The sequence below is a fragment of the Tyto alba genome, unplaced genomic scaffold, assembly GCF_018691265.1.
Source record: "Tyto alba isolate M040663 unplaced genomic scaffold, T.alba_DEE_v4.0 Super-Scaffold_14, whole genome shotgun sequence".
Taxonomy (NCBI): domain Eukaryota; kingdom Metazoa; phylum Chordata; class Aves; order Strigiformes; family Tytonidae; genus Tyto; species Tyto alba.
Window position 1 is genome coordinate 55,111,356 of NW_024881276.1, and position 12,924 is coordinate 55,124,279.

Genomic DNA, 12,924 nt, shown 5'->3' on the forward strand with positions numbered 1-12,924 from the left:
GCAGGCTGCTATAAGGTCTCCTCAAAGCCTTCTCTTCTCCAGGCTGAACAACACCAACCCAGCCTGTCCTCGTAAGAATGGTGCTCCAGCCCCCTGATCATCTTCATGGCCTCCTCTGGACCCACCTGAGTGGGTCCATGTCCTTCTTATGTTGCAAGTGAATAGAATGGAAATGTGTGAACCAGTCAGTGTATGAGGAAATTTCCTATTGATGGAAAACATGGTTGTCAGATGCTGCACCCTGCACAGTCAGAGTAGCTGTGCTACTGCTCTTTGAGGAGCTAGTAACTGGATCACTCTTCCTCTATTATTAGCTAAATCTCTGGGAGCAGAGGAAAAATATCAGACTTTTAAAGGTTATTACATAGACATCTCTCTGATAATAGCAGACTCATTAACAATGCTATTTTTCTGTCTTATTGTGATCAGCACTATAGCGTTGTACTCTCAGCATACATTTTCCCAACCCACTGCACACAGCAGATCTAGCACTAAGAAATAAGCTCATTGAAAGTCTCAGGACTTCTTCAGAAAGCTCACACTGCTGCTGATGGGACAAACCACACATGCTGCAAGGCACTGGCATTAATCTACGAAAGGAAGGGGATCATCCTTTCAACATGCATGAAGCACCAAGTGGCCATCAGAGAAAAAAAGACTTCTACGATCATAGCTAAAGTGCAGTGAATTTGAGCTAATGACTGAGAACTAAATTCATACTCTGTATCTGGCACCAATCCCTCTGCCTAGACAGCAATCCTTTCTCAGGCATGCATTTGATCCAGAAGGTCTCTGAATTATAAAGACGATGATATTACTAAACTAAAAGCAGCAACATGCTGATTCCCACTTGCTGTGGGGGTCAGGTGGTGAACGAGCAGGAACACAGATGGAAACATCCTTGTGATGGAGGGAGTTCCCTAAGAGGAGTTTGATCTGGATATCAAAGAAGAAGGGAGGGAGGACAGAAGAGGTTCAAGCAAAATACAGTTAGTGTGTTAGCCAAGCTTCTTTTCAGTACACCCTTAAAAATGGAAGTGTTTCTCGAGATGGTGGAACGAAAGATGACATTTAATGAATCAATTCATAGCATCTACTTTAACAAATCCATCTGAGTACAAATAGTTTGCAACATGATCCACTTAAAAAGATCATGGGGGGAGGAAACAGCAACAAGCCAGTTAATTTCAGGAAAAAGCCAAGGTAAGGACCCAGATGCATAACATTTCCTTTGTCGAGTGCTCTGCTGGCTGGGCAGGGTGCTCCTCATTGCACTTCCAAAGACTGTGAGCTCACCAGTAATTCAAAGAGTTGACACTGTTTCAGCTTTCTTCTAAATATCTCCTCAAAGATGCAGTGTTTCCCAACATGGAAACATGATCTTTCACCTCTACATCAGGGCTGACATTGTGCAGGTAATATTGAAGAAGAGTTTTCCATCCAGCTTTGATCCCAAAGCAAAACAGCTGCCCCACAACATGTATGTTTTTCCTTTTAATCCTCCAGGGCCATTACTACTCCTCTGTTAGGCAACCAAAAAGAAAGTGCTTTGCTTGTGTTCATCTAGGCTTTAATATGCTGGACACCATACCAGTGAAAACAATGGAGATGCATTGTCTGCTACACTGAAATCAACACTCTCTCCCTGGTCCCAGCGTCTTTATTCCAGTTTGGCAGCACAGGAATGTGGTGCTGTTACCTGTGCCAGTGTTTCCTGGTACAGAACCACAGTCATGCAGGGATCCATCCCCTCAGCTAGAAATTTCAATTTCAGATGGCCAGAAAGTAGAAGTGTTTTACACAGTAGAAGTAGTTTCTACCTAAAGCTGCTGCAATATGCATGTTCTCTCTATCCCCACAGCACCTTCCTTCAACTCTCCCCTAGGGAAAAAGGGTTGAGATTTTTAGAAAGGAGAAGGGACAACTAGGGATGGATAGGAATTCAAGTTAACTGGTAAGGGGATATGTGTAACTGTCATGGTTTGAGCCTCGTCGGCAGCCACTCACTCAAACCCAGGACATTAACCATCAGGAAAGGAAAGTGGTAGCTAAAGTTTCTCAGAAAATAAAAGAGATTCAAACATTTTAATCCTGGAGCATCTGTAAACATGCATTTAATTTGCCCATTCATTTATTTTTAGTCTTTCCTGGAGAAAAGGAAATATTGTGAGAAAGGAAGGAGTGGAATTTTTTGCTTCTATAACTGTAGAGGCTTTCTAAATTTTGAAAAGCCATTGCAATGTAGGCAGGATTTTGGCTCCCTTGAGTTGAGGACTAAACTCCTCCTTAAAGGCACAGAGTGAACAGTCACAGTACAGACCTGCTCCCAGTCATTAACTCTAAGCCCTGCTTCATCTCTCATTTGAAGGAATTGTTTCTGGTAGAGTCAGTGCAGTTATGCGTCTTACTCCATTCAATTCCTGGCCACTGTGCTTGGACACCAAGTGGTGGTGTTAAGTCAGCAGTAGGAGCCAAAGTATTTTGAGAAATGTGCAAATGGTTACTAGCAACATGAACTAAGACTTAGCAAAACTCATTTCACTCGCTAAACAAAACTCTGAAATAGGTGCAAATTATCAAACTAGCAATTACAAAAAAAAAAAAAATACACAGGAAGTCAAGACAATGACATTTACACCCTATAATTAATTTTCAGAGCATCCATTTCCTCACCTGGATTGTTTTTTTTGTGGGGGGGGTGTCCTTAGAACACCACTGCTCAAGAAATATCAGCGATGTCACTAAGGTGTTGATATTTTAACCAACATAATACCCAGTCCTTCATAAACAACCATTGTCACAGCAACATCGGCTTGAGGCACCTTTTCTTTTCACGTGTAATTTCCCACTGGGAGTATGCATTGCCCCACCTTACTTTGGAGACTGAGATTTTCACATGTTCCCCTTGATTTCTTATCAGTGGATGGTGAGACAGAGGCCTGAATTCAAGGAGCACAGGGCAGACCTGCCACATTTGCTTCTGTCTCCTCCTCTCCCCCCATGGAAATAGGTCTGTGTGGATGAGTTTACACTACTTGAAGGTTTCCCCTAGAGAAGACAACTCCTTAGGCAGCTGATGAAGCTACTTTCCCGACAGCACAAACAAGAAGGAGCAAGTCAGAGGACCCTGTCCAGTAGACAGCAAGAGATACTATGTGAAATCTGTTTTATGCTTACTGTCTGAGCAGACACTTCATAGTGGATACAGGCATCCAACAGAATCTTCAGTAGATGCACCAGCCTATTTTGCCCTTAGAAGCGAGGAAAAGTGGAAACATAGCTATTGAATGGGCAGTTTGGGTTTATCCAGAGGTTACAGAATAGGAAACCTGAGTAATTTTTTTCTTTCTCATAATGGTCTGTGATTTGAGCAACACAGTGTAACTGTGCAATATCTAAATTAAATTCTTATTGAAGACAACCTTACTTCAAGCTAGACTTCTCCTTCCCTTCTCTCTCTTCTAATTTCCAGAGCAGATGGAATGAACACTGATGATCAATGCAGTTCAGCTGAAGTTCAATACAGAGGTAGTTCCACGCAGGAGACTAACAGACTAACTAAGCAAAGCTGAAATGCTACCGTGTAACAAACTTTGTCAGGAGATGGCCAAAAAGGCAGCCCTGAAGTTCAGTGTACAGGCTGTTCCCTCAGATAATGTAAACTCAGACTTTCTTGTCTGTGTCGTTGAACCTTTTGCCCTTTCCAGATTAAAGTCAGGACAATGTTCCCCTTTTTCTTGACCTTCTCCCCATTTTCTACTTCCTAAAATTAAATGAGCAGAACAAGCACTATCACAAATTAACAGGGAAAACAGAAACAGCAGAACATGGTAGACTTACACAGTCAAATAGGAGAAGGTGTAGCAAAAAGCAGTGGAGGACAATGCCAACTTTTACCCACCGACTGCTCCTCAGTTTTACAGGGAACCACACTGTAACAGCATCATTCACCTCTAGTCTGCACAAATCACTGCACCATAACCATTTTTATACCTGCAGCTGAGCCTCTATCAATCCTTATTTTGGGGACAGCTCCTGAATGTCCTGGTTTCTGGTTTCCCATTAGGGACATGCACAAAGACCTTGAAGCCAGTGTTTCATCATGCTTCTTCCAGCATCAGATCTTACCACAGAGTAAACTAAGGGGCAGGAAACCTCAACTGACTAGACAAGAGACTGTATTGTGTTTCCTGCAATGCTAGACATACTTCACATAGGTTCCAATGACAATGGCTTTTTGCTATAAGACCATGACAGCTTAACAGCAGGGTGAGCTTTCATACGTCACTTATTTAACACTTCCAACATGTGGTATTTTTATAGTCACTGAAAAAACTACAGTGGTAATTTGGAACATAGTCCAAAAGATGAAAGATCTGGATTTAATATCTAATAGTGACTCTCTGAGGCATGGGGTGGTTATATGGTGCAAATGAACCATGATAGATAGATCTTGCTCCAAAGATCAGTGATGCTAGGACAACAGTGAACAAACAGCTGCAGAAGGCAATCATGAATCGAAGAAGAAAAAAAAAAATATTTTTTTTTCCAGAAGCTGAAAGGGCTTCCATTTCAGTCCTAAACTGTTCTGGGCAAGACAAAAGACAAGCATGATGCTTCCTTCAGGATTTCAAAGACTGAACTTAGAGGAAAGCAAGAAAATGGTTTTGATAATTTTTCAGGATTTGAAACACTTGTAATAAAGATGGAGGCAACCCCAAAGTTCATTAGCTGCTCAAGCAGTGTAGATCCCAGGCCTAGCTTTCATCCCACAGTAATGGGGAATGCTTCGGGTGTTCATTCTACACTGGCTCCTCTGAACTGCAAGGAGCGAGCCAGCTCCAAGCCCTGCTTCCATCTTTCAGGAAGCCTACAGTATAAGGAAATACCACTCTGGTCAGTAACGATTAACAGACCTTTTCTCTTTAGACTCTTTTTTCTCTCCTTCCATTTGAGTTGTTTTTTCTTTTTCTTTTACTATATGAAGGCAATATTTACAGCCAAGGCAGTGCTGAGTAAGATGCAGTGATTATGGCTGATTTTATCACAGCTGTATTACTTAGCTGCAAGGTGAAGCGCTGTGCTAAAATGGATCATGAATCCCTGAAATTGACTATCCGTCACCTTTATAATCCTGATGGAAAGGCAGGTCAGATCAGGCCTGACAACTTCCCATGCAAACGAGACTACAACAGTGACGTCTGCTTGCTTCAAGGCATTTATTTGTCCAGAGAGGGAGGTGGTGTCTTAAGGAACTGAGCTAGAGAAAGAGGGAGAAAAGAAACCAACTACCCCAACTGCCTCTGCAGGAATCAAGCATAAATAGAGGAGCCTAAAATACGTGCACAGAAAGATTGCTAGGAGGATTGGATGAAAGGATATTACAAGCAGCTAAGAATCAGGATTGCAGTATGAAGGCCTCCCCCTAGGCTGAAGAATGGATTTCAGTTTCAAAGTTAGAAAAATAAAATAACACCCCCTCAGTGGGGATTTATGGCATGAGATGAAACCTACAAATGGGGAAAACTTTCAAATATCTGAAGAGTCTAGTCATATCTCCTTCAAATTCAGTGTCAGAGCCCTTCTCACAAAGTCAGATTTAAAAAGTGTTTGCAAGTTTGCAGACTAAATTAATCAGGGTGCTATCACTGGCCATAATTACACATGGCATCTCTGCAACAAAAGCCACAAAGCGATGGTAGTGTCAAATCTCACAGAGGGTATTTATTTGGAGACAACCAGCACCTTTGATTGGAAAATTGCTAAGCTATCCCAGTGAATCTTCTTGACTGCCGTATGGCCACACACAAGAGGGACTTTCTAGGAGAAAAGACTAAGTAGCATGCTATTGTTTCGAATGAGATTGATGTGCTGCTTCTGGTAAACCCAGAACAACCACCTTTTTAAGGCAAGACTTGTTCTGAAGTATAAACACAAGTTGTCTCATTCATACATGTTCCAGATTTGGGTGTATCTCTACCACCAAACACTAAAGAGAGTGCTTGTTCTCAGTGTCCATGTTCTATTCCCAGCATAATTTCTTATACATTGGGCAGCCTATCCATAGTCATCAACATTACTGTACTTTATTCACCCCTATGCAAAAAGAGGATAATACTGTGTATGTCACAGAGCTACTACACGCTTGTCAAAAGTGGGGTAGACTCTGAGATCCACAGATAGACAGTATTAAAGAAGGGCAAAGACTACTTACATCTCACTCTTCTCACCTGTCCTTTCTTCCCCTTTCCTCTAGTGCCTCTCCTGCATGAGTCACATCCCAGCTAAACCTCTTAGTGAGTGATTACATTACAGATAGTGCTAATTACCAAATGTCATCTGTGTGGCACAATCTTATCAACACCCCACACTTCTTCCCCTGAGGTGAGGGGGCTTGATCCATTTCATAAAAGTATCCTAGTTATCTGCTCTAACAAGCTCCATTCCCTCAGGCTTGAAGGTGGCTCTTTTCCTTTTATTTATTATTTTTTTTTTTTTTTCCTCATCCTAAGTACAGATTCAAAGCCTTTCTGCTAGAACCTCTTGCAAGGAGGAGGGTTTTCCCCAGGAACAGACTAGTGGATATTATCCTCTGTGTATAAAAGGAGCCAGTCTGTTCCCAAGGTGCTGTGTTTCAGATAACGCACTCATACACTTTTCCCCTCATTCCCCATGCAGCAAGCAATGCAGTTCTACCACCTACCATAGGGCAGAGGAACTCAATACCTGCCCTGCAACTGCACATGATGAGTTTTGAACATGAGGTAAAAAAGGAAGAACAGAAATAGTTAGGTTTAGTGCAAGAAAGGCCATAAATGCTTTGGTAAGGCAACTAAATCACAAGTGTAGTATCGCCTGATATTTTATTTCTAGAACCTCCATCTGACCAAACTCTGACAATGCATTGCTCTTCTGCCCTGTAACACTCCCTGCTAGCCCGGTTTGGTGCTCACCCTACATTTCTGACAAAGTAGCTGACATGTAGTACCTCCATCTAACACACATTGGGGCTGAGGTGCCCACTGCACAGACGTTCACAGTAACTGCCAGAGCAAATGGGTACAAATACTCTAAAGGAAATAAAGGAAATAACCCTTTTGACATGCTTTCCAGTTGTACTCAGATCTCCAGAGGATTAACAACATAACATGGGGTAGGCACAGTGACCCTGTGGTTTTGGTTACAGCTCCACTAGTTCCCAAGGTTTTAACAGGATAATTCCATCTTGCACTATTATCCAGAAGGCAGTTTTCTCCCTTTTTAGTAGATACTTCAGTTGTATTCTTCCTGGGGGTTTGGTTATTTCTATGTTTGAAGGTTGTTAGTGGTTTTTTTTTTATATATAATTTGTGTGCATATTACTTGCTGTCCCTGGAATTCATTTTGTTCCCTGCTAATGAAACCTCTGCGTCGCTAACAAAGCAGAAAATAAAAAAGGTAAATAGCACTCTCCAGAAACAATTTGTTTCTTGTTCTGTAAATTCTTGCTGAACAGCATCTCAGGGAATTTTCACCCCAATAAGAGAAGAGAGAAGCAGAAGGTGATTGAGAAGGAGGTGGACGAAGGGGCTACAAATACAAAATGTTAGTTGATCTGGAAAGGAAATAATAATTATAGTCACACTGTAGACAAATAGGTGCCCAGAGAGCTGCACCTGTGAAACTCCAGAAAGCACTTGAGCATAGGCAAGTCATGCGACTGAGTAGAAACCAGTGGTTGCAGAGAAATCTGAAGAGGAGATTAGTCTTCTCATGTTTAACCCTTTGGAGCTACGCCAAGAACCAACTGCCCTTGACAGAGCCCAGACTCAGAAAACTGAACAGAGAATTATGAATAATCCTATCCTGCAAAAGCACTGACATAATGTAGGTACAGACTGTGTCCAGTGGCATTGCTGTCAGTGAACATGAAACAAGAAGTTCAAACTTAGGAAGAGGTGATGCTATTTTTCCCTCGCATGTGCTCTGCTACTTACCTGTTAGAGAAAACCAAAAGATGTTCTACAAAATGCAGTTTCCTTTCCACATAGGAGAGCCATTATGTTCACTTCTATACATCTGAATATGAATCACAGGGCTAAAATATTCCAAAAAATAGGACTGGTGAAAAGGTTTTCAAGTTCATATTGGAGTTCCTAAATTAATGGCTTGCAATTGAAAAGAGTTAAACTTCCAGCTGCTTCCACTGATTTTACTTCTGACATTCAGATCTTAAACTCTCTAATCCAAGCAGAGAGGTAAAAACAATATCGTAGGACAGGAAGGGAGAAGATCTCACATCCTTCTACCTGTATAGTCAAGTAATATGCTATCTCTGTGCCTTTATTGCTTGGGAACCAGTAACAGAAATAAGTACCCTTCCTGGAAAAACAAACCAATCAAACTCAGATTCAGCCCAAAAGAAATGCACTGAAAAACTGGACTTATTTCTAAGTTGACTTGATTGTTAAAAGTAGCTAAGGGAATTAGATGGCCAAAAGCCATGGGGCCCTAATTCCCTTAGCCACCTTTAAAAATGCAAGCATAGCACTGCACACATGAACACACCTTTGCACTATCACTCACTGGATTACTGGACCAGACCTTCTATGGAAGATTAAATACAAACTGCTCTACTGCTAAACCATATTTATGGAGCTTTAACCACCATTTAATTTATACATCTCTTCTTGCAGAGTTGGAAAAACTCCATCAACAATAATAAATGCAATACTCAATTTCAACTGGTATGTTTTTAACCTACAATAAGCAACCTGTTTGGTCTATAAAGAGCTCCTTGGAAGTTATGCAAGATATTAATTGAGCTGCTAGGAGACCATGCAGGTTGGTTTTGTAGTAACTCCGCAGTAAAAAAGAATGCAGCAACCAGAAAAATCCTGGCAAGATAGCAGCATCATCTCAGGAGATGATTGCTGCAGCTGTACTAGTTATTTACATGAAGTCAATTCCAAGTGATTATTAAGAACATGAGGTTTATCGTGTAATATAAAAGGCCAGTTCATTATGTCCGCACAAGCTACAGCTTAAATGGCAAACCTCAATAATTCAGTTTTTCTACCAGCAGTTTGGGATTTAATCACTGCACAATAACTGCATTAATTCTGAATTAATTTCTTAATGGAGATGTAATTGTCTTGGGCTGCATTTAAGGGGCCAAAATCTGCTCTCACCAGCATAAATCCAGTGGAACTTCATGTAAGAGAGTGGGATGATTTCAACATAAAGAAACCTGAAGTAAACAGGCAGCTGAGTTTTACACTGGTCTCAGAGAAAACAGTATGGGCCAACCACCATTTGTACTTTTTCACTTTCAGTCCCAAGTGACCCTTGTTTGCCTTGGCAAAGTCCAAACAAGTACTAAACACAGAAACACTATCACCTCTATTTACTACAATAATTATAATCCATTCATTTGTAAGACATATTTCATCCCAAAGGGCTGAAAAGCATTTTACTACAGGGAAAACATTTCATTTAATGCCAAAATGCTTTCAGGTCTGGGTAAAGAAAGCTCATATAGATGGAGGACCTAAAAAGGCAGACAGCCAAATTTCCATTTGGCTAAGACATTCAAGTTGACACCTCCATGTAGTCCTGTACGAACAATTTAAGGAAAATGGCATCAGAAGGTATTCACAAGAACTCAGATACTACTGTGGCAGGCACCCTGGAAATCCTTAAGATAGAACTGAAATCCATAGGAACAAAAAAGTGATCACTGCTACAGTCAACATATAATATGGAAGAAAATAGAGATAGCAAGAAACAGATGTTGTAGGAAGAATGCCTAGATAGCATGAACAGGAACTGATGAAACGGATACATTTTAGATCTTCCAGTTATCCACTCCGGATAATGAACTCTTAGTGGAAAGAAGAAAGTTGAGAACACAAAAAGCAGTAAGGCAATAAATCATCTGGAGTAATCAGCTAGAAATTAGTGATAACACTCCAAGTCATGCAGGAGATTTGAGTCTACTGAGTGCCAGAGGCTGAATTCTTGCCCTGGAAGTCCTGCAGCTGCAAGGAGGGCTTTGAGGCTCATCCCTTTGAAGGCCATACCATCAAGGAAGAACACTGTGGCAGTAACACCTCTCATGATCTTAGCCGGCCAGGTAAGTTGCAAATTCAACAAGTGACAGTAAGTAAACTCAACTGAGAATACACAAACAAATACAGTCCACAATACCCTTTCTTCAATTTAAGACATGCCATCTACCACTGTATACAAATACACCTTTTTCCTGTTGAAAGAAGGAAAAGAGAAGAGAGAGTTTTCAGATGTACGTGTTGAGCAATTTCCTACCCACACCACAGCAACCGCATGTGAATTTCCCATCCATTTTACATCTATTCACGCCATCAATGACACAGAACCACCAACAGCCTCTCTAATGTTTGGTTTAACATTTATCAAATGAGAAGAGCAGTCACAAAGTGCATGCTGCTAAAACACCACACACCTGCTTGCCTGCTCCTTGAGGACCTCCTCCACAAACACTGTCCTGACACAACCTTGCTGGCATCTCATACAACAACTGCGTGGTGCCACAGGGTGCCAGTGCCAGAAGGTGTACTGCACTAAGAGTCAGTGTTTTAAACAAATCCAGCAGCACCCACTTAGTCAGCTCTAGCTTCTCTTCAAGTCTATATGCAAAGTTTACCCTCTTCCCATAAACGTGACAAGAGTTTCCAACCACTGAAAATGTGCCAGTAGACTCAAGACCTCTATTCAGACTCGAGGGATGGGAATGGTTAGTAGGAAGCAGAGCAAGCAGAAGTCATTCTCTTCATATAAAGAGGAAAACAATGTTTGGACAAAAGACCTGTTTTTAAAAGCTTTTCCTGCCTCTTACTTTTAGATACAGGAAAGACAGTGAAGCATCTTGTTTTGGGGTCTACTACTCAGAAATGAATATATCAACAATATATTCCTTTGCACCACAATAATACAAGGCATATGCAAGCAAATATACTCACTACTCTTTTTGTGAAAGAAAAAAAAAAAAAAAAAAAAAAAAAAAGAAGCCAAACTAAAAAAAAGCAAAAAAGCATAAAAAAAAGCACACCACAATGACACTGTTCCTCCTCTAGTGACAGGAAGGCCTCAATAGAAAATGTAATGAAGTGAACAACACAGTCAGCACTAGAACTTTTATTAAGAAATGGGAGTCCCTGGCTCTTTGTATGCTTAAAAAGAACAGTCTTTCAGGTCAGTGAGCCGACCTTCCTTATGGATAAAGGTCATGATGAATTTTACCTGATCAGTCATCAAAACTGTCAGAGATAAAGGAAAAAAAACTGCCAGAAGAGTTTTGATTCAATTTTTTATCAAAATCAGACCTCTCTATGGAAATTGTCAACTTCAATGAAATGTTTGATGGCTAAATATTCAAGTGATTCATGCGATAATCTCAGAACATTTTCTTAGATCCATTCTTTGATTTTTATGTCATATTAATATTTCATTTAATCTGTTGCTCTCTATCAGATGTATGTGGATTATTATTTACTTACCACTTTAATACAATAAAAAGAGTCAAAGTAAAGAAAACAAAGTAGTGAGAGTTTAAATAAAAAAATAAATCGAGTTGTCCATATCAAAAAAGGCTTCACAGAAACAGTGTTGACCTGCTCGGAGACAGCTGGTGATGACGGTGTCTTCTATCTTCAGCAGAATATGGAACAGGAATTTTGACTATAGTGTGACAGAGTTGTTGTTTTGCCTGTTTACTTGGATGCCAAAGTATGTGCGCAGTGTGTTCTAAACACTGAAAACATTTTGGTTGTCCTGTTACTCCAAGGTAGAAAATGGCTTCGCTGTATGCCTTCGAGACCAAAATACTCCATTGTGAGAAAGCTTAGCTCTAAAATACAGGATTCATCTCTCAATTTATCTACATAGGCTCAAATTCTAGCATCCACCGTATAACTGTCCTGGCAGTCCAGTCACCTTAAGCTCTTCTGGCCATTGCATAGTCTGTGCCAGGCCAACTGGGGAAGGAAATAAAGATTAGAGAAAGGAAGAAAGACATAACTCAGCTATTCCTTAGAATGAAAGGGAATTTGTTATGAGAATTTTCTGCTATAGCCTCTGGCATTTCATGGTATCACAGACATTTGCCTGTGGTGTTCTCATTCCCTGGCATGCAAGATACAGTGTAATTCACATGTTAGGGTAGATTTTCCAAAAGCTGGTGACAGACCAAAGACTCATCTGTGGTTCAGTATGTCACTGGATTCAGTAATTTTTCTGTCATCTTTAGGTCCTTATACCACCAGTATCTCAGCAGCTGGTGATGTTCATCAGACACAAAATCAATGAACAGCCAAGATTACATAAAACAGTGGCCAAAATTGGGTTCTTAAATTCACACTTATGCAGAGGAACGAATAGCATGATCCTCCACACTGAAAGACAAAAGTGATCAGGCAAAATCCAATTAACATGCCATGCCAAACCTCCATGATAAATTAAAAATGCACCTAATCCATAACTACAAATCTAAGACAAAGTACTGTGTTCAGATCCAGTAAAATCCCCTGATCTCTGAAACTATTGGTGGTGGGTCTGGATGGTACAACAACCTTTTCTGGACTTCACACCTATGAATCTGTGAATTTACAAAAAAGTAGTGCATACTTCAACAAAAATCACCCTGCATGTTTCAAACTGTAGTAATCTACAGACACGTCCTAAGCAACACCCACACACTGTCAGCAGAACACTCCAAACGATTCTGCACATTGAGGCAGAGGATGAAGTAGATGAGCTTCCAGGATCTGTCTGTACTATTTTCTCTATGATCCTATGAAACCTGCACAAACTAGCAATGAGGGATCTTTCATACAGCTTGCCTGACAGGATTAACCTCGACCAAGCTGATGGAAAGTGCTATCATTCACAGAAAAACATTCTATAGAA

At 40.7% G+C, this 12,924-nt stretch overlaps 1 protein-coding gene across 1 annotated transcript in view; it reads right to left on the bottom strand.

Annotated features, from left to right (window-relative positions):
- Positions 1 to 12,924, bottom strand: part of LOC104363821 (limbic system associated membrane protein) — a 1,022,402-nt gene that overhangs the window by 604,813 nt on the left and 404,665 nt on the right. The window lies entirely within an intron of this gene.